Source organism: Callithrix jacchus, chromosome 7 (assembly GCF_049354715.1).
Source record: "Callithrix jacchus isolate 240 chromosome 7, calJac240_pri, whole genome shotgun sequence".
Taxonomy (NCBI): Eukaryota; Metazoa; Chordata; class Mammalia; order Primates; family Cebidae; genus Callithrix; species Callithrix jacchus.
The window spans coordinates 113,761,849-113,783,825 of NC_133508.1; the positions used below are offsets into that span (position 1 = coordinate 113,761,849).

General features: G+C 38.4%; 1 protein-coding gene and 1 pseudogene across 3 annotated transcripts in view; one reads left to right on the forward strand and one right to left on the reverse strand.

Annotated features, from left to right (window-relative positions):
- ST6GALNAC3 (ST6 N-acetylgalactosaminide alpha-2,6-sialyltransferase 3) overlaps positions 1 to 21,977 on the forward strand; it is a 580,668-nt gene that overhangs the window by 472,064 nt on the left and 86,627 nt on the right. The window lies entirely within an intron of this gene.
- LOC118143298 (U4 spliceosomal RNA) lies at positions 18,416 to 18,485 on the reverse strand (annotated as a pseudogene).

Below are 21,977 nucleotides of genomic sequence, written 5' to 3' on the forward strand. Positions count from 1 at the left end.
ACTTATCCTGAGTATATAGTATGCAACACTTCCGGATCTTCTCAATGGACTAGTGACCATATCACTTCCATTCCTAGCACTCTTTATCAAACAGTGAGCCGTGGAATCAAAGTTGAGCAAATTTTCTTTAGAACCTGGTTTAAGAAAACTAAATCCCTTGTGTTTACAACTTCAGGTTGTTTTATGCCCAGAGAATGACCTACAGTCCTTTCCAGATATTCATGCATGAAGCTCATTAATAATTTTCTTCTCTCAGTAAGTGAAGACGAATCCTTTAATTTGAAGTGGCCTTCAAACACTAACGAGTCATGTCATTACTCTGGAATCCTTTAAGTTGATTTTATTTTTTCTCGTTGACTCAGTGAGGTAGAAATTAAGGACAGCTCCCTTTAACTTTATGTATTTCTTGAAGCTTCTGCTCATGGTGGCAAACTGATCTATCCTAAATATTTATTTGTCTATAAATGTTATGGAGTCAACACATCGCTTTTGACTATCTTTCTTTAACCCAAACATAAAATTTCTTTAAAAGTTCTGTCAATAACATCATTTGCAATTTAAATGCTTTAAATATATGATCCTTTTTGCTGTATTTTTGAATACTTCCTTCATATTTAATTGCTGTAGACACTTTAGTTCCTAAATAAACTTTATTGTTTATGATATTCAGTCATTAATAGACGTGATAACACAAAAAGCCAGTTGTAGAAAATTCTCTGAATGCTAATTCTAGTCTTAATCTGAATGCTTTCTATAGCCAGTGAACTCATGGAGTTGAGAGGAGGATGGGTAGAAAGAGATGCAAAGCAAGTACATAGTTCATGTTTTTGAGGATTTACTAGCTGTTCTGGAAGACAAACTTGAATTAGACTTGAACTGAATTGGACTCCGTGATTTGCAGGGGAGATTAGCTTAGAAATAGTATCTCAAACAATCACAAGATAAATATCCTCCTTTGTCAATTCTGTTTCCAGTGCATCCCCAGGTTTTGCATTGGTGACAGAGAGGAGCATATATTGCACACAGAAATCTTGCTTCATCCTCAGAGCCTTAAAACACTTTTATTGTGAGAGAATGGAGACACTTGATGAATCTGATGGGATCTGCTCATGGAAGGACTTTCTATGAACCATTGCATCAAGGCTGAAATGCCTAAGAGGCTGACAAGCTTATTGTCCATTTCAGAGATTAAATAGTTTTGGAAAAATTTTCTTCCCTGGCAGTTGTAATTGTGTCTGTGAAATAAGTGTTCATTCTGCTTGAGAACTGTGGTTTGAATGCTTCCTTCTATATTTCCCTCCAGTGGATTGATTCAAAAATGATTTACTATTTTAGACAACGCAAATTAACCCTGTGAACCTGATAACACCTCCCCCAACTCCTAGCATCCTTGCTATGTCCCATGCTAATAGGCAATCAGAGACACTGTCAACTCTTTATTATGGATTATCTTTGTATCTGTTTGAAGGGAGGAAAAGGAACTGAAAAATCACTCTTCCAGGTTAATAATATGGTTATGAGAAATGGACAAAAGCTACCATTAATAACCTTGAGAGCTTTGGGCTGCTAGAATAACACTCATGAGTCGGTGAAGTGCCCATTTAATTGTTGGGACTTCCAAGGCACCTGAAAAGGGCACCCGAAAAGGCCTCGATTGTCCCACATAAAATAGGTTAGGATACCATCTCCAAAAGAAGGGAGATGTTATCAGCAGAAAAATACAGGCTCATTATAAGCCAATCATCTGTTCCCTGACTTTGCCCTGGGTCAACATTACGTATTAATATGCTACCTGCTGACAAGTATTTGACCTTTTGAGTGATTTACAGCATTTCTGTCTCTAACCTGGTGAGATAAAGATCATTATGTGTTAACACAGACCACAACATATTCCTCTTTCACAAGTAATTATATCTAGAATTCTTGTTTATCATTTCACGATAGGTTTAGTATTATGCCTTAAAATTGAATGTGAGAATATCAAAGAAACCTGGGGACAGTGAATAGTATTTGCTTCTGAGCATTTCCCTATATCCCTGTCACTGGGCTAAGCCTGTGAGTAATTTCTTTGTTTATTCTGTAACAATTCTATGAGGTAGGCTCTGGGACTATCCTGTAGAAACTGACACCGACATGCAGAGAGATAGAGACACTTGCCTAAGGTCACACTGTTACTAATTCACTGAATCAGTTTGAACCCAAGCTTCTTCAGGATGCTAGAATTGGAGCTCATTCACAACTATTGTCCTGTACTACCTTCCTTTCAATCCTCAGTATTCTGAGACAGCAGGATAAGCTAATGCTAGAAAGAAGATGCTTTACTAACGAGATACATACATGGTATGTTGACACTGGCTGGATATGATTTTTGTGTCATTCTATTAATAGGAATAACTTCTAACTAATTTTGAAAATGTTGTTTGTGGCTCCAAAGCATCTTAGGATAGTGTTTTTAGCCCTTGTTCAACTACTTTTATTGCTCCACATATTTGGGTCGTCAGAGTAATTGGCATCCATGCCTGAAGTGAGGCAATGGTGGTCCCAGGATATGAGTGAGAAATCAATGAGCAAGAATACCTTCATTCAGGTGCCTGGTGAAATCAGCTCAGCATTATTCTCTAGAAACTATGAGCCAAATAACAGGGCAACATAAAGGAAGCTATTAATATATTGAATGTGACTGAAACCATACTAGATGTTAGCATCAAGCAGATTCTTTTCTGTGAAAAGTAGAAGGAGTAGTGGGAAACAGGACTTGGAATATAAGTATGCCAATATCATGAAAATTGACAACTAGAAGCACTTCTTAATTAGTGGAAATGAGATCTCAAGTGATTGGTGTGCAGGCATCACCTGTTGAAGATGAAGATGCAGGCTGCTTGCTGTTTTCTTATATTTCAACCAGTCAGAAGTGAATAATAATTATTATATGCATATTTTATGCTGAAATGCATGTGTCGAAGGCAAACCTCCACAGAGCCGGAGGATTTTCTTTCACCTTCACTGGCCACAAGTCTCTGTCGTTCTTGGCTGTATGTGTTTCCTTGCTTGATTTATCTAATTATTTTCTTCCTTCTTTAGTCGCCCAAGTATTTAGATACCAGATGGTAGGGAGATCAGAGGCAGGCTCAGGAACCTTTCCTGTCTCACATGGATGTTGTAGGGATTAATGAACTAACATATTCTAAAATGATTTTAAAAGGTGAAGTGCTATATAAGTGTCAAGCATGATTAACTAGCAGCCAAGTTATTAGGCACCTGAATATTATGCATCTTTCCTGAATTTCAAAAAATGGATGTACATATTAATTTTCAACAGCACTATTATTTGAATGATATTCGTGCAGTTAAAGTTTAGCCCTATCCCAATTATCTCTGCTTTTCTCATACCAGTCATGTAGGCCTTACAGGTGGAATATGTATGAAACTGTGAGTAATACAGACACAATTACCAATCTTGTGGAGTTTTTAGTGCCTCAAGGGAAAGATACACAGTAAAATGCAAAATATTACAGGAAGAACTAAGGGGCAGCAAGGCCTGGTGATCGAGAGTATGAACTGTCGCTCAAACCCCCTGGTTCCAAACCCTGGTTTACCACTAGTTCTATGACTTTGGGCAAGTTGTTTCACCTTTCTTTGCATTAGTTATTTATGCAAACACTGGGACACATGATAGTACCTACTTCATAGTTTATACATATAAAATGCTCACAAAAGCAGTTCCTCACATGTAGTGATTGTGCCTTAAATGTTACCTATTATCATTTTAATTGTCATTAATACTGGCCTTAGCTGGTTTCACCCTCTGAGAGAGTTAATAAATAAGATTTGTAGTTCTTTGGCTAGGATTCATATTTGACTTTTAGTAGTTTACAAAGTCCAGTTATTTCTAATAGTAACCTATGATTACTCAATACTTGCTTATGCCAGAATCCAGAAACCTTGGTGAAATAGGTTAGTAGAATGGTAGTTTTTATTTTTGCCTTATTTGCTCAGTGAGGTTTTTAGTTCCCTTCTTCTGGTTATGTATCCTAACCACTACCTTTCATCCCAGGAACAGGGGTGGACACAACTTCATGGCTGATTAATCATATACTTCTTAACCTAAGGCAAACATGTAAACCAGCAGGGCCGATCTGAGGCCCCCTCTGACATACTAAGTAAGGATTTGATTTGAAATAAATAAAAAACAGCCTTGCCTCAGGGTTCATTATACTAGAAGAATGTGAGATTGGGGCTAAAACCGACCACATTCATTGCCACATAAAGAAAGTTCAGCTATAGTAAAAAAGAATGAAGCCAAACAGAGCTGAGCTGAGCAGAGCTGAGAGATGGACTAGGGAGTGAGTTCTCTTGGCTTTGAGTTTTGATCCTAGCAATTGAGATCTTGATCCCTATCCTTTGATTTGGTCAGATAGCGCAGTATCCCTTCAAGCCACGTGAGCCAATAAATGTTTTCTTTTTGTTTACTTTTAAATAGTTTGAACTGGGTTTCTGTCTCTTGAAACTTAAAGAATCCTTACAAAACAAATGCTATAATTTGCCCATTTCATGGATAAGGGAATTGAGGCTCAGAGAGATTAAATGACTTGCTCATGGTAACATAAGTGGCCATTTATTAAAGCCAGAACTTCATACCCTAGTTAATGACTCCAAATGCTATATTTCAGTCAAGAGAACAAGGCCAGGGAGCTGGGAGATGGAGCTGATTATTAATGAAAGGAGCAGGGAAGTTAGAGGGCACCATCAAATTGTGGCTATCCTCATAGCTAATTCATTCACTGATTCATCAAATATTTGTTTCAGCACTAAGAAAAAAATCTAAGGCAAGTTGTTTAGATAGAGAAAGTGAGTGATCTGCAGGTACCCTCAACCCTCAAGGGTGGCTGTCTGCTGTCAGCTGCTGTCACCCAGCAAGAGGTGAGAAAGCCACAGAGCCAGCCTACTCGTGTCTCCAAGTTTTTATTCCAGTGAATGCAATGTATGCAGAGCATGTCAAGCTCTCGGGCCGCTCAGAAAATTGATTATGGAGCTTGCCCCTTCATTAAAAAGCAAGCTTTAGTTTTTATTAGCATGTGTAAATATGGAATAACTTTTAAATGCAAATATGGATGACATTTTATTTTTCTGACATGTTTGGAAGCAGCCTGGGGCAAGGTGGCAGTGAATCAGTAAACATCACAGGAACTATACTGGGAATTCATCAACTGTGCATACTATTAATGGGCTTTTGCCATATGTTCCATAATAACATGTTTGCTAACATGAATTGGGCTGCCTGGTTGTATGACAAAGCTGCCATGTCAGTTTCTTAATGTATAGAAACAGGGTCTGTTAGCCAGCTATAGAAATCTAGCAAGGTCATTTTAGGAGTAATTTCCATTTTGTGTGCTTTTTTTCCCCCTCATTGACTGTAAGAGAATGCGATTTGCTTCATTACAATACAATTCCAGGTGCAAAACATAATAATGACCTTTATGCCAAAGACTGAAGTTCACATAATTGATAAAATAGACCCAATTCTGCAGTGATGGAAACCATTAGCTGGAGGCAGGAACCGCGTTAACTCCATGACATGGGGGTTCAAAGGTCAAGGTAAAGGCCCAGGCTGTGCCCCTTCTGGACTCAGAAAAGAAAAAACAGTGCTGCCTAGCAACATTGGAGTTTGAGGCCCTCCCTTGGAGCATCCAAGACATCCTGGGGCATGTGTAAAGTGAAGGAAAGGCCTGATATTAAGGTGAGGGCTGAAAAGAAAGCAGACAACCACAGCTGCACAGTGACAGACTAGAACAATGGGCAGGGATATTGGGATACCCGTCGCTCCGTTTCTCTTTTCTTTACTGATTTCCTCTGCTTCATATATGACCCCAAATCCTACTGCCCTATATGGAGGCATCACTTCTTTTTCCTCTCCTGGATTCTTGATTGTTGGCGCTCAAGGGAGAAATCAGAAATATGTTATGAAATCTTTACAGTTATGTACGAAACTTGAGCCTGCCATTTTCACCCACCCAGGGAAGATATTTGCCTGCTGGAACCATAGGGTGACCTAACATCTGCCTTTTGTTTAAAGTTGCCAAACAAATCACGTTCACCATGTGGTGATATGACAAGTATATTGATTGCCATTTTATTAAACATGCATTTACAAATGGTGTCTAAATACCGAACGCCAAATGCCACTACGAACCTTAGCACCCTTCCCCGGGCAGCTTGGTCAGAGTGACTCACCACCAGCATTCATTCTCCCCTTCACTCTGGTTCCACTCTGATTGAGAGCGCAGTGTTTAATATCTCTTACGAATGACAACAACCCAAACCTAACGTAGAAATGGGGAGTGAAAAGGGACGGTATAGAGTCACACACTATCTGAAACGTGCAGCTTATAAAGAATGTATATATTTGGTCAGAAGGAAAAGAAGTGTGAATAAGGGTTTTAAGCAGAGGAAAATGCCTAAAATGATAAATAAAATGGTTAGTCCAGTTGTTTCTTTGTATCCCTGGAGCTGTAAGTATCTCCATCTGATCATGAGTTAATGGTATTGCATGTTTACTTTGGTTTGATTTCCAGAGCTTCTAGCCCAACTGGAGATGAAAGCTCTGTATTCTACCAATGCTCATAGATGAATAATGCTTTTTTAAAAATATCACCAATTCTGCTGTCATTTCAGACCCCAGAGACTCTGCTTATTAGGATAGCAGGCAAGCAATGAAATGAGGTGGGCATAGAGGTGGCAGGGGTTAATTTCACATTTATCATGAGATCTTGCATGATTTCTCTAAAAGATATTTAATTTCCACTGGGCATAATCACTTGCAGCTGCCAGAATGTGCTGTGTACCAGTGGTGAGTTCTTGTCTTTGGAGACTCATGCAAGTCATTATTTAAAAATAGAGATCCGGGAGTTACAGCTGGCTAATTAATCTACCACTAAGGAAAGCTAAGCAAGTGACCCACTTAACTGCTTTCAGGAACCATGGCTATTCTGAAGCAAACTTTTGAAAAAGTCCCATACAAAGAACCAAGCTGATATATCCTCATGGCACTGTCGTGGTCTTCTCAGAAAACACGTTCCTTCTCCATCTGCTCCTCATTCCCACAAACACCACCAATTCAGACCCTTATCCATCCACATGTGAACATCCACAGTGTGGGTTCCCAGTGCTTTGCCTCCTGGATGCTTCTTTCTGAGGATGCTGCCAGATTTTTATTCTTCCTCTCTTTTTCCTACATCACCCGCCTGCTCAGGAACCCCACTGCAGTCCATGTTCCCAATTACTTCAGCTCTGAGGCCTCTGCCTGTCTTCTGAGGATTCCACTAAGAGACCCACACCACATATTTACCCATATTTCTTCCACTCCCTCCTCTGTACCTTTTCTTCCAGGCAGAAGAGGTCTCTGCCCTCTCATTCAGTCCCCTTACACAGACCACGTTTCCCATTCCTCTCTCAGCCTGAATGTGGTCTGTACATCCTGCAAAGCTCCATGTGTCTATCCCAGGATATTTTTCCTTGGACTTGATAGCAGAGGGCTGATATAATCAAATTATGACACACTTTTATCATTGGTCTGTGAGGACCCTGACCTTGTTCCTCAGTGGGTCTATTGATGTATTTATTATATTTCTTCCTACTCCTTTCCTGCTCCCCAAAGAGGGAGGCGTTCTGTTACAGTTCATGTACATCTTTTTTTATTGCACACATCCTTGTAAAAAATTATTGTCATATGTATATGTATTTTAATTTCCATAAATGACATATGTTAAATTTCCTGTTCTTATTTTATTTACCCAGTCCTGTACCTTTTTTTTTTCTTTTTTTAGACAGAGTCTCACTCTATCGCCCAGGCTGGAGTGCAGTGGCATGATCTTGGCTCACTGTCACCTCTACCTCCTGGGTTTGAGTGATTCTCCTGCCTCAGTCTCCTGAGTAGCTGGGACTATGGGTGCCCACCACCATGGCTGGCTAATTTTTGTATTTTTAGTGGAGACAGGGTTTCACCATGTTGGCCAGGCTGGTCTTGAACTCCTGACCTCAGGTGATCCACCCACCTCAGCCTCCTAAAGTGCTGGGGTTACAGGCATGAGCCACTGTGCCTGTCCCTGTCCTATACCTTACAGTCCATCCATGTCTCTAATACTCCATGGTAGGTAACCACCTTTAACTCTTCACTCTCTTCATAATGTACACATCAAGATCCTTCTTACCTCCTGTGTCTCCCCTTCTTTAAAATCCCCTGGCCTTAATTTACTATAAAGTGGACTCTTAACTATATACTGCTTTTTAATTTCCTATGAAGGTTTTATGTTTCTCCCTTGTCTCTCATGTAATTCCTCTGAGATCAGAGAACATCTCTTCTACTCTTTTCTTTCCTACTCTACCCAACACTACTTCTGTAGATGTTCTTTGTAGCTCTCTGCATAATTCATATTCAATAAATCCTTGTTTATTCAGAGAATTGAATAGCATGACTCCATGAAGGCAGGTATTTTCTCTGTTCATAACCATATCTCCAGTGTCTAACTTGTGTATGGCATGTCACAGGTGATCAGGAAATAGCTTTGAAGAAAATAATTGTCTTACCTTTCACATAAGAATGGATTATGAAATAACCGATTATACAGGGGTCAGGATACCTATGTTCCAGTTTCTAGTTTGCTGCCAACTAGATTGTGTGACACTGAGGTAGCTTTTCTGGATCTTCGTTTGACTGAATGATTTTGCATATTTTTTTTCACTTTAACTTGCTAAGATTTGAGTTTATTAACAAATTTTCAACATGAAATAAGACAATCCTCAATATAAAATTATCTCTAGGGATGGAATAATCATACTCAAGGCAGTAGACCATGGGAGAGGTAGTGTTAGGTAGAGAGATAAGAAAACATCCTATGGTTCTAATCGTTGGCTCTCGGAATGGTTGGTAGAACCAAATGAATTACTACTTGTAAAGGGCTTAGAAAAGTACCAGGCACTTTTCTAGGGATTATTCCATCCCTAGAGATAATTTTATATTGAGGATTGTCTTATTTCATGTTGAAAATTTGTTAATAAAGTCAATCTTAGCAAGTTAAAGTGAAAAAGGATATGCAAAATCATTCAGTCAAACCAAGATCCAGAAAAGCTACCTGATGTTCTCAATGTCACACAAGGCTAGTAGAATTTCTTAAATTTATAAATATAATAGTAGGCACTATTTTGGACTTACTTTATAAATTTAAGAAATTCTACTAGCCTTCATAATAATCTTTTTCCTGGCATTTGGAGGTTATCACTGTGACGAACCAAACAGAATGCCAGGAATTCTGGTATCACTACTGAAATAATAGGTTTTTTTGATAGGACAGTAATCACCAGACACAGTGTGATTTCTTTAGGCATAAACGTTTTTTTCCCTGGTAACAGACAAGTTCTAATTCTCATGGTTTTTATAAAGTGAAGTACAGGAATATCGTCCTTCAACATCAGGTAGCAGCCAGGAATGATATTGGGGCCAGAATCCTGAGCTCTATATTTCTATCTATTTTTTTTTTTTAAATGACTGTTTCTTCTATAAAGCAGTCACTTAAAACTGGAAACAGACTAGAGCTGTGAATTTATTAATATCATATCAGGATGCTATTTTTCCCTGTGGTAAGGGAGTAGTAACTAAATAACCTAATTTGGTTTCTCTTATCCTCAGGGAAGTGAATCCAAATATTGGACAAACCATTATTAAAATTCTGAACAGCATTTAAAGCATGAGCTTGTTTGTTGCTATAAGGCTATTTTTTTTTCTCTAGGTTAAGAGGTAAAGCTATTTGTCTTCAAGAAAAAAACATTAAATGGTATTGGTAATGGGCTGCAGGTTTTATAACTTAACTATATTTGCTTCATGAGCAAAAATAGCATTTGATGACTATTTTATTCTACTATTCTTGGACGAAAGAAGTCTTAATCAAACATCACTTCACTTTAATGCTTTTACATGCAAAATTCAGTTTGGGAATTTATCTGCTATCTAAATATTAAGATAAAATAAGATAAAAATACAAAATGAGGACTAGAGACTCTATATAGACTAGAAATTTTGGACAAAGGAAGGAATACAACTTCTACCCAAAGGGTTGGAGAAACAGGTAAATAAAATATTCAGTTATCAATAACAACCTAGGAAAATGACCATGATTCAGTTGTTTTAGAGCTGAGAAACACTGGATGTCTTGGTCTATTCTCACACTGTTATGAAAAAATACCTGAGGCTGGATAACTTATATAGAAAAAGGTTTAATTGGCTCACATTTCAGCATGCCTGGGCAGGGCTCAGGAAATTTACAATCATGGTGGAAGTGGAAGCAAACATGTCCTTCTTCACATGGTGGCAGGAAGGAGAAGTGCCAAGCAAAAGCTCCATATAAAACCATTATATCTTATGAGAACTCATTCAACATCATGAGAACAGCATGGCGGAAAACTCCCCCGTGATTCTATCATCTCCACCTTGTCCTTCACCCAACATGTGATGACCACAATTTGTATTAGAATTCAAGATGAGATTTGGATGGGGTCACAGAACCAGACCATAACATATGGTGGAATGAAAATGTGTTAGAAAGCAAAGAAAAAAAAACAGGGGTTGCAATCTTAGTCTCTGACATAACAGACTCTAAACCAACAAAGATCAAAAAAGACAAAGAAGGGGATTATATAATGATAAAGGGAACAATTCACCAAGAAGAGCTAACTATTCTAAATATATATATATGTACCCAGTACAGGAGCATCCACATTCATGAAACAAGTTTTCAGACACCTACAAAGAGACTTAGACTCCCACACAATAATAGTGTGAGACTTTAACACCCCACTGTCAATATTAGACAGGTCAATGAGACAGAAAATTAACAAGGATATTCAGGACTCGAACTTAGCTCTGGATAAAGTGGACCCATTAGACATCTACACAACTCTCCAGTCAACTTACACAATGGGAGAAAACTTTTGCAATCTACCCATCTAACAAAGGTCAAATATCCAGAATTTACAAGGAATTTAAACCAATATACAAGAAAAAAAAACCCATCAAAACATGAGCAAAGGATATGAACAGACACTTCTGAAAAGAAGACATTTATGCAGCCAACATACATGAATAAAATCTCCACATCACTGATCATCAGAGAAATACAAATCAAAACCACAATGAGATACCATCTCATGCCAGTTAGAATGGTGATTTTACTATTAAAAAGTCAAGAAACAATAGATTCTTGCAAGGCTGTAGAGAAATAGGAATGCTTTTACACTGTTGGTGGAAATTAGTTTAACCATTGTGGAACAAATTATGGTGATTCCTCAAGGATCTAGAACCAGAAATACCATTTGACCCAGCAATCCCATTAGTGGGTATATACCCAAAGGCATATAAATCATTCTACCATAAAGATGCATGCACACATATGTTTATTGCAGCACTGTTTACAATAGCAAAGACATAGAACCAGCCCAAATGCCCTTAGATAATAGACTGGATCGAGAAAATGTGGTACTTATGCATCATGGTATACTCTGCATCCGTAAAAGGAATGAGATCATGTCCTTTGCAAGGACATAGATAAAGCTGGAAGCCTTCATCCCCAGCAAACTAACATAGGAACATAAAACCAAACATCACATGTTCTCACTCATAAGTGGGAGTTGAACAATAAGAACACACGGATACAGAGAGGAGAACATCACACACCAGGGCCTGTTGGGGAGTGGAGTGTGAGGGGAGGAAACTTAGAGGATGGGTCAATGGGTGCAGCAAACTATCACAGTACACATTTACCTATGTAACAAACCTGCATCTTCTGCACATGTATCCCTTTTTTAAAAAGAAATGAAAACAAAAATATTTAAAAACTGGAAATTTGTTTTTATACATGAATTTAATTTTGTGAGTACCATAGTTCTCTACTAAGATAAAAATGGGCTATATTCTAATAATATTATTCTGTTTTGTGTTACTATATTATCACAATAGTTCTCAGCTGAAGCTGCCATTTTTTTGGTATATGGTACCAATTTAAATACAATAGGCATTTTTAACCCCCATATAATGCTGCCATGAATTAAAGATGATATTTAGAGGCAATTTGAAAAATCTCAAGTGCTATACACATTTGTTTCTGCTATTATTTTATTCAATAAAAATCAGAAAAGTGCCTATTGTGAACCAGAAACTGCTTCAGGCACTTGAAGATTTATAGAGAAATAATAATACTGACCTTTGCCCTTAAGGATTTCATAATTATGTTGGGGAAACCAATATCTAAACAGAATGTCAATGTCATGTGGTAAGTGTGATGATAGAGACATGCCAAGGTGCTTGGGGGACATAGAAAGGGATCACTATGTAAGTTTTTAGAGTCAGAAAGTTCAAAGGCGGTTAGGGAAAATAGAGGAAGGGAATTTCAGAGGAGGAGGTGGCAAGAATGTAGCCTTCAGGTAAAAAATAGTATAGTATATTCTGAGCAGTAAAGAGATCAGCATTCCTAGAGCTTCAAATATTGAGCAGAGAATAGCAGAAGATGAGTCTCTACAAGTCAGATTACAGAAGGTCTGTTTGTTATGTTAAAGGTTCAGATTTATCTTCTTAGTGATGGAAATTCAATAAAGGAAACAATGGGGTCCCTCCAGGGGAGTATGGAAGGTGGATCCACAGGTCAGAGAGAACAGTGAAGAGGGTATTGCTGAAGTCTAGGAGCAAGAGCCTTCCGTTATTCTTGTTTCCATACTGTTTCTTAGAGGCTCAGCCCAAGTATCTGATCTTTCCCACATCTATGCATAAGCTTTTCTCAAGCAGTGCTGGGGATCTCCATACTCCATCTTCCTCCTAAAATATTTACTAATTATCTGCATTCAAGTATGAAATAAACTATTTTAATTTGACATATAAATATCAGTCATGTAGCTAACTGCACCCACCTTCCCAGGAGCATCTGCTTTTTGTGACAGAGACTCTGGCTTTCAAGGGCCTTGCCTTATTACACCATGCCCCACTATTCAACCTGTCTTCCTACCAATGTACTAATATGCACCCTGTGCTGCAGTTATGTATAAGTCTTCACTGTTCTAGAAAGTAAAGCACATGGTGTGCATCTCACATGGCTGGAGTAATCATTAGGGCAGTGAAGATTTTCTGAGGTGTCCCCATCATCATATCACACCTGTTGGGGAATGCCACAGGCAGCTCTGTGAGGGGGTGCTGCTGCTTCCGAGATGGTATGTTCCCACACACATTGCCTCATTCATGACAAGGTTTCAGCTACAGATTAGGAATACTATTCATACCTTCTGTCTTAGCAGAATGTTAGGAACATTTGAATCAGTGCTACTTTTTTTTTTAATCAGGTTTTACTGCTGTTTGCTATTTACTGTCACAATCACAGAAGTAAAGGCTAACCCATTTTTGTCTTTAAAAAAATTGTGTTTTACAATATGTCAAACAATCTCCAAATGAATAGAAGAAAAAATGCCCACAGAATTTTCTTGGACTCACTGTCATATCTGGATACTTTATTTTCAGATGTTCTGGCTTTTCCCAGGCTGATAGGATGGCTGGGCTAATAATACGAACACCTTAAGAGCTCTGTTCTCTACTCAGTCTGGACCTAGAATGCGCAGCTTTAGGATTGAGGGTACTAATTTTAGAGTCAAACTGATTTGATTCCTGATTACCACTTACAAACTGTGAGATGTCTTTAGGATGGTTGTAGGGACTAAATGTGATCATCTGCATTGCTAGTATATAGTAAGGGCTCAACAAATGAAGGCTGCTACGGAATTATGACTATTAATAATTAATGATTTAATTTAAGACATTGCCAGGCAGAGGCTGGGACCGCTTTCTCATCAGGCCTCAGCTATATGACTACAATATAGAGCGGTTCCTTTTCAGATATGCACACACACTTGCTTCTCATCACTGATGATGCTTGCTCTCTCTAGTCCATTAATATGATCCACCTCTTAGGGTAATCATTTCCCTAAGGACCAAATGTGCTTGCATTCAGTGGCACCCATTGTAATGCAATTAATTTTTTCCAATAATTTCCATCTAATAGATAGGTACATCATAAATGAGGGCCATAATAATAAGCTACCTCCTGTTTGCTCATTTTGAAGAGATTCATTAGGGACCGTGGTCCTCAATGTTAATGAAGTGACAAAATCTAATTAGAAGATTGTAGCTACACATGCTAGTGGTAGAATGAGAGGAATTGCTACCTAACAGGTAATGTCACTATCTGTGCCTTGGTTTTGCCCTCCATGGGGGTTGTTTTCATTTTGGTCCAGATCTCACTCTTTTCTTGGGCCTGTTTCAGGTTTCCACCATCTTCCAAATGCTGGCAAATGCCTAAGCTGTAAACAGCTTGCTTTTCTGCAGAACAGCTCATGCCTGAAAAGGTTGATAATGATTTCAAAATTTCTTTTAATTGAGTTTTTAATTACAACACAGATAGCAAATATCCCTATCACATGTAATTTTGACAAAGATAACAAGCAATTTCATATTCTTTGGAGAACGTTTGACAAGTGTGGGAGCCCACAGTTAAGTACCGACTGCCTTGTTTTTAGACAGGAATATCTGACAACCACCCACTCAGGGAAGGTCAGGAACTGGAACATCTGGATCTCAATAAATTGTTCAATATAACAATCCAAGTGCTATAATCCAAGCTGCTACTGGGAATGTAAATCTGACTGGCTGGCTTAGGATCTTGTCTTTCTAATTAATAGACCACATATTATGAATTGGGATATTGTAGAGACAGTTGGTGTACGGGCACAGTTTCACCTTAAATAATTTTTTTATCTTCAGATCTTATCACATCAGAAAAAATATGCAAATAAATTATTGCAAAATGCAAAGCTTACACTTGAAATGGGTACCATGTTTCTTTACTACTTTTCTTTTCTTGGCATTTACTTAAGAGTTCTAGAGCCATGTCCAGATTTCCAGAACTCCAGAACTAAAACTAGACAAAGAAATTTCTCCATCTCGGAGAGCAGAGAACCCACCCACTGCTGGATACTAGCACCTCCCACAGACTCTCAAAGGTCATTTGCATAACCCCCATGCCTCCTAGTAATATCCAAATGCTCAAGCTGATATATCTTTTCAACTACAAACCAGTAATTATCAGACTTTTGCATTTGAAAACCCGGAAAACAAAAATTCTTCTTAATTCAAGTCCTAAAGAGTGGTCAACTTCTTATTTTACTAAGTAAAAATCATTCATTTCTTTCCTTTTCACTCATTTGTTAATTTAATGAATATTTACTGAGCACATACTATGTGCAGCTACTAAGGTATGTTCTGGGACTGCAATGAAAATCTAAGCTAGATATAGCCCATGACCTCAAGCATTGTATAGTCTAGTGGGGGAGAGAGTCATCATTAATTACTTTAATATATATCAAATTTACATTAAACTACCTACTCTGCAGGAAATAGACTTGGTTCTCTGCAAGCATGTCATATTATACATTAATATTATATGGAATGAGAGTATCAGGGAAATATTTCCCTTAAAAATTAAGGCTTCCACTGAACAAATCTCAGATTATACAGGCCATTTATACATGGTAAGGATTTTGAGCTTTCCGTGAAGAGCAACTAAAAGTAACTAAAGAATTTTGAGCAGGATTGATGTTTTTAAAGAATTCCTCCAGATATTATTGGGGAAAGGATTGGAAGAAAAGTAAAAGTAGAAGGAGAGAGATCAATTAGAAACCATATCTACGGGTCATATCTATGGCATTTCAGTGGCCTAGATATGACCCGTGTGATGGCCATGGTGCAAGTAACTAGCTGGATTTAAAACGTATCTTGAAACCAGGATTTTTGAGACTCTGACAGATGAAGAGAGAGGAAAGAAAGAGAGAAGTATGAAGGATGATTCTCATATTCCTGGCAAGAGCAACTTGCCATTTAATATACCATTTTCTGAGCTCTAAAGACCAAGAAACGAGCAGGTTAGGGTAGGAAGGGAGAATCATAGGTTCCTTTTGGGGCTTGTTAAATTTAAGATGCCTATGATATATCCAAGACAGGAGGATATAGATGTCAGAAGCTTAGAGGAGGGTTTTGATGCTAGATATACATTTAGGAGTTATCAGCATATCGATGGTATTTAAAGCTGTGGGAGTCAATAAGATTTCACAGGAATAAGCATGATGGAAATTACAACATTTTGAGGCCTGAGACAGAAGGCGAAATCTTCAGAGCATCGTTCTATGAAAGGAATTACATTTTAACACCCACAAAGTAGAAAGAACATAATATCAGTCCTTTAAATTAAGGACATTTGGCTGCATGAAATCTTCTCTCCATTGTCTTTTTCTCATTTTGCTGTAGATCAGTGAGAATTTGTTGTGAAACAGCAGTGGCAAACCACTACCACGGAGTTTCTGCAACTGCCTCAGGCAGGAATGACCTCATTTTGGTAGCAGAAAGTCTTGTCCACACTCAGACTCACCTGACCTTTTAGATTTTCCAAGCTTAAAACACATCTGGAGTTTCTGAATCAATTTAGGAAGGACTGAAAGTCACAAAGTAGCACAGATCCTACAATATGACATCCGTTCCCTCCTATCCTACAATGCAAAACCCGCTTCTATGCATTTTGTAGCATTCCTAAGTCTGGGGACTTCACTGCAAATTGTACATTGTCAGTCATGTGTAGGGTTAAAAAAACTTGCACAGATATGGCCTCTTCCTGCCGATCACAATACTGGCATTCATTGCCGTATTTTTTCCTACTGAACCTAATATAAGTTTCTAGATCCACCTGTTACAGTGTCCAAGACAGTCCTGATCAATCAGATTGAATATGGAAGATAATAGTAATAATAATAAAATAATTTTATTAGACTTACAGCTGCTATAATTAATAACATTTTTAGTACTTTGTCTCATGCGCTACACTAGGTGTTGTCTATGCCTCACCTTACGTAAACATTAACTGCAACTTAGAAGATTGCTAAGAGGAGAAGAAACATTTTACAGATGAAGAAACTGAGGTTGAACAACAAGCAGCCCAGGTGTACATTTCATTGTTGTTTATACATTGTGTTGCAATTATATGCTATTATCTGTTTCGATGAAAACTCTCCAACGACTGAGACTCTGTACTTTCCAATTTGGAATCTTAACACCTAACAGTGCTTGGCACATTTAAGGCGTGTATTAAATGTTGAATTATGGAAGACCTTATGTACTTTATAATGATAGAAGCTTTTCAAAGGGCAGTGGTTATGTCCTGTGTGATTTGGACCCTCTTACAGCACCTAACCTAATACTCAATAAGTATTTGGAAGGTTGAGTATATGGATTTAAAATTGGCTGAAAAACTCGAGTAAGCTCAGAAGTTTCTGAGTGATGGTTCTAGTAGAGGCATCATTACTGAAGGAGGATTAAGATGAACCTCCTAATATGCTCTTGCTGCAACTGTGGATCTGACTCTTATTTAAGCATTCTTATTCATGACCTGGATGGAAAAAAGGAAGAAGCTGCTCATTTTTAGAATTCACTAATGATTCTAATTTGGAAAGTATCTTGAGCAGTTCAGGCAACAGAAATAAAATGCAAATGACCTTTGAGACTCGAGGTATGTAAGCTGGGAATAATAACTTTGTGAGCATTTGAAAAAGGCAAGGCAGTGAATACACCTGGGGAAAGAGAATCCAAACACAGAGCTGTTCTGGGAAGCAGACGCCAGATCGCAGTGATGCCAAAGTAGACCCAGGAGGCACAGTGGTTTGCAAATTAAATTCAGGCCAGCCATGCAGTCTGGCAAGATGAAAGAGAAGTCCAGGTTGAGGCTGCCTGTGCAGAAGGGCACGGAATAACAGTTCCTCTGTGGACAGTTGTAGCTGAGCAGCACCTGGCACCACACGTTGTGTTCCCACCACTTCATTACTAGGGAAGCTCAGGCAATTTGAAAGTGCAGAGAATAGCAATAAGAGTGAATGAATTCAGGAGCCGGAGGAAAGGATTCGGATGAAAGATTAAAAGGATTAGATAGCTGTAGTTTAGCTACAGAAAGCTAAGGGAAGAGAAAAGAGAGGCCTGGAAACTAATAATAAATATTCAAGTCTGTTCTAAAATAGCCAAGTGGAAACTTACAGAGTAACCATCAAATTAAGATTTTCAGTTGAAAATGAACATTTTCTTCCAAGTCATAGGCTTCTTGCCTGAACCAGCACTCTGCCTACCCAGGTGCTCAGTAAATACTATCTTATAGAATAACTTTTGTTTGCCAAGAGCATAGGATCTGGGAACGAGACCAACTGAAAGCACATGAAAAAATCAGCCAACTTGCTCCTTAGCACCCCGTGAGGACAGGAGTAAAGGAACCAGATTTTTGTTGTGTTGTTCAAGTCATACTCTTTTCAATTAGCAATAATCGAGCCTCGGCTAAACCACATTGGCTACGATACTGCCACTGCGCAAAGCTAAGTCATACTGTTTTCAACAATGAAGTTACCTCTTCCCATTCAGACAAATAAGGAACAAAACAGAAACCTTTGTAGCACAGGGAATGCCTAAGACATGGTTGACTCGGCTGGTTAAATCCCAGCATTGCAATTTACTTTATGCCAGAGGGAACAAGCAAAATGCTGATGCCCACCCCCTCAGACACACCTTCCTAGGCAATGGAGGGGGTGTAGAAAAGGCTGTACTTCTGGACTAATGGACTTGATGGACTTCACCTTGAAGGATCAACTGCTTGGGAGGCCAAAGCAGGTGGCTCACGAGGTCAGGAATTTGAGGCCAGCCTGACCAACATAGTGAAACCCCATCTCTACTAAAAATACAAAAAATTAGCTGGACTTGGTGGAGAAAGCCTGTAATCCCAAATCCCAGCTCTTTGGGAGGCTGAGGCAGGAGAATTGCTTGAACCCCAGAGGCAGAGGTTGCAGTGAGCTGGGATCGGGCCACTACACTCCAGCCTGGATGACAGAGTGAGACTTCACCTCAAAAAAAATAAATAAATAAATTGCAAATATCCAAGTATCTAAGTTAGAGGTAATTTCTTGTTCTATAGAAAGAAGTCTCTCTAAACAGCCAATTCCCCTTGATTTGTGCCATCCTTTGTTTACAGATCATTAAATACACCTTTCTTAACCTAGCACCTGGGTAAGAAAATAAAGTATTCAGCTTCCCAGCCAACTGCAAAGCCATGGCAGCGCCATCATTAAGCTCCAGGCTCAGAGGGCTTCCTCAAACAAGCCAAGCCTTTGAGGCATGCTGCTCCTTCCTCTCCTGGTCTTGTTTATCCTCCCACGTCTCTACCCCATTCTTGCTTTCTTCCTAGCTGGCTCCCTCTCATTCTTTTCCTCTCAACTTAAATGTCCCTCTTCTAAAAGGCCACTGTGTGTGTGTGTGTGTGTGTGTGTGTGTGTGTGTGTGTGTGTCTGCTTGAGATGATTTTGGCTGCAAATACGAGAAAATTGTATTGATAGTGGCTCAAGCCAGTAGGTATTAATTCACTTGCTTGAAATCCATAAATACATAGTCCAGCTCTAGTACTACGGCTCAGCAATGTGGTCTGGGACTAAGCAGCCTTCTATCTCTCTGCCTCACCTCATAGCATTGGCTTCCATCTTCATTATTTCAAGATACCTGCTCCACTCCAGCCTGACATCCATGCCCCAGGCAGGATGACATAGCAGGAGTTAAAGGAGCATAAAGTCTTTCTTACAGTGAGGCTTTGTTTCTTTATTCAGGAAGGAGAGTCCTCCCCAGAGACTCCTAACTCTCTCTGATTGATTATAACTGTGTCACATGCAAGGCAATCTGAAATATCATGATTAGCTTCCCAACCTCTACAGTAGAGGAAGGCAAGGGAGAGGGGTAGGTGGATACCTTTTAGGTAGCCAAACTTCAGTGTCTGCTATGGTGTATGTCTCTCCCTCCCCTACCCCAATTTACCCTCTGTCATGGTTCCGTAGTTTTTCTTTTCATGGCACTTACCATGATTTGTAGTTGTACATTTTAATCCCACTGGGATAGATACCTTCCATAGCTAGTTTTGTCACCACTGTATCCTCAGCCCTTAGTGTCCTGTGCCTGATGAATAGCAGATACTTAATAAACCTGGCTTGATTTGTGGGTTAGTTGGCTGCTAGATGAAAAAAGAAGAGAAATTATTCTGGAGTTATCTCACAATCACAACATCCTGGAAAAACAGGATTCTGGTTATCAAAATTCGATTTACACATACATCTTCTGTATTTATTATATAATGTTTCAAATATAAAGGGATATATATATGAAATAAAATAAGGAACATTCAAATACTCACCTTTCAGCTCTATCAAATTTACAGATCTTGCCATAGACCCTTGAGGTCTGTTGATATTGTTACATTTTAAGCAACAAAACATCTCAAATACAATTGAAGCCCCTGTGTTCCTTCCCTGGTTCTGTGTTCCTGCCTTTGTGTCTCCGGAAATAACCATTACCCTGAATTTGAGCTTACCAGTCTAATGTGCATTTTTATACTGTGGCTACATATGTACCTCTTCATAGCAATTACAGGGCATTATTTTGCACGTTTTCAAGCTGTTATGTAAATATTGTATAAAATTATATAGATTATAAAAATACTGAAAATATATTACCTTTTCATTTTGTTATTGATGTTTAACTACATTTTTGCATGGAGCTATGTAGTATTTTGTTGTATAAATATACCACAATTTAGTTTTTCATTTTTCTGTTGCTAAACATTTTGATTGTTTACGGTACCCCCATTACAAGTAATGCTACATACAATTAACATTCTTTTCCTTTTTTTTTTTTTGTCACACATGTGAGGGTTTCTTATTCTGAGATATATACCTAGAAGTACATTTACAGGGTGAAGGAGGTAGGATTGCTTTGATTTTCTTTGATTTGGCCTAAGTGTTCTACAAAACAGTTGTGCCAATTGATACTCCCACAAGCAGTGGAGGAAAGAAGCTGTTTCGGGTTTCAGCAGTTGGTATCATCAGGCAGATCTATATCAATCTTTTGGTGTGAAATAGCATCACATCATTTTATTTTGTGTTTCCCTGACAATGAGGAAGGTTGAAGATCTTTTAATAGGTATCTTGGCCAATCAAGTTTCTTTATAAAAAGCACCTATCTGTGTCTGTTTCCTTTTTTGAGGGGATCGGTTTTTTTTTCTTATTGATTTATAGAGTACTTTATATATTCTGGATAGCAATTCTTTGTTGCTAACACACATGGCAAATGTCTTTTTCTACACTGTTGCTAGGCTTTTCATGTTGTTTATGATGTCGCTTTATTAATAGGAGTATTAAATTTTAATATAGGATGATTTATCAACCTATTACTCTGTGGTTTGGGCTTTTTCTGTCTCATATAAGAAATCCTTCTTGATCTCCAAAATTCTAAAGATATTCTACCATATCTTCTTATAAAAGCTTTACAGTTTGTCTTTCCACAAGTAGTCCAGCTGGAATCATTGTTATATAATATAATGTGCTCTGATTTTATTTTATTTTTTTCTGTGTAGATAACTAGTCATCTCAGCAATGTTATTGAATGCTTCATTTTTTGGTCACTGATTGATGCCAAGTTTGCATTTATGTGTGAGTCTCTTTTTGGATTCTATATTATGCTTCAGTGCTCTATTTTTTCCCCATGACTGTACTACTGTAGCTTTAGAGATATTATTGCATAGGGTTAGGGGCAGGGACATAGTAGCCACACTGCTTGAGTTTGAATCCTAACTCTGCCACTGCCTAGCTATGGGACCTTGAAAGAGTTCCATAATCTCTTTGTGTACTTTTTATCTGTAAAATGGTGACAACAATCATATTTAACTTAAAATGGATAAAAAGTTTTTGTCTGGCATTTTTTTTTTGAAATGGAGTTTTGCTCTTTTTGTCCAGGCTGGAATGCAGTGGCACAATCTCGGTTTAGTTCACTGCAACCT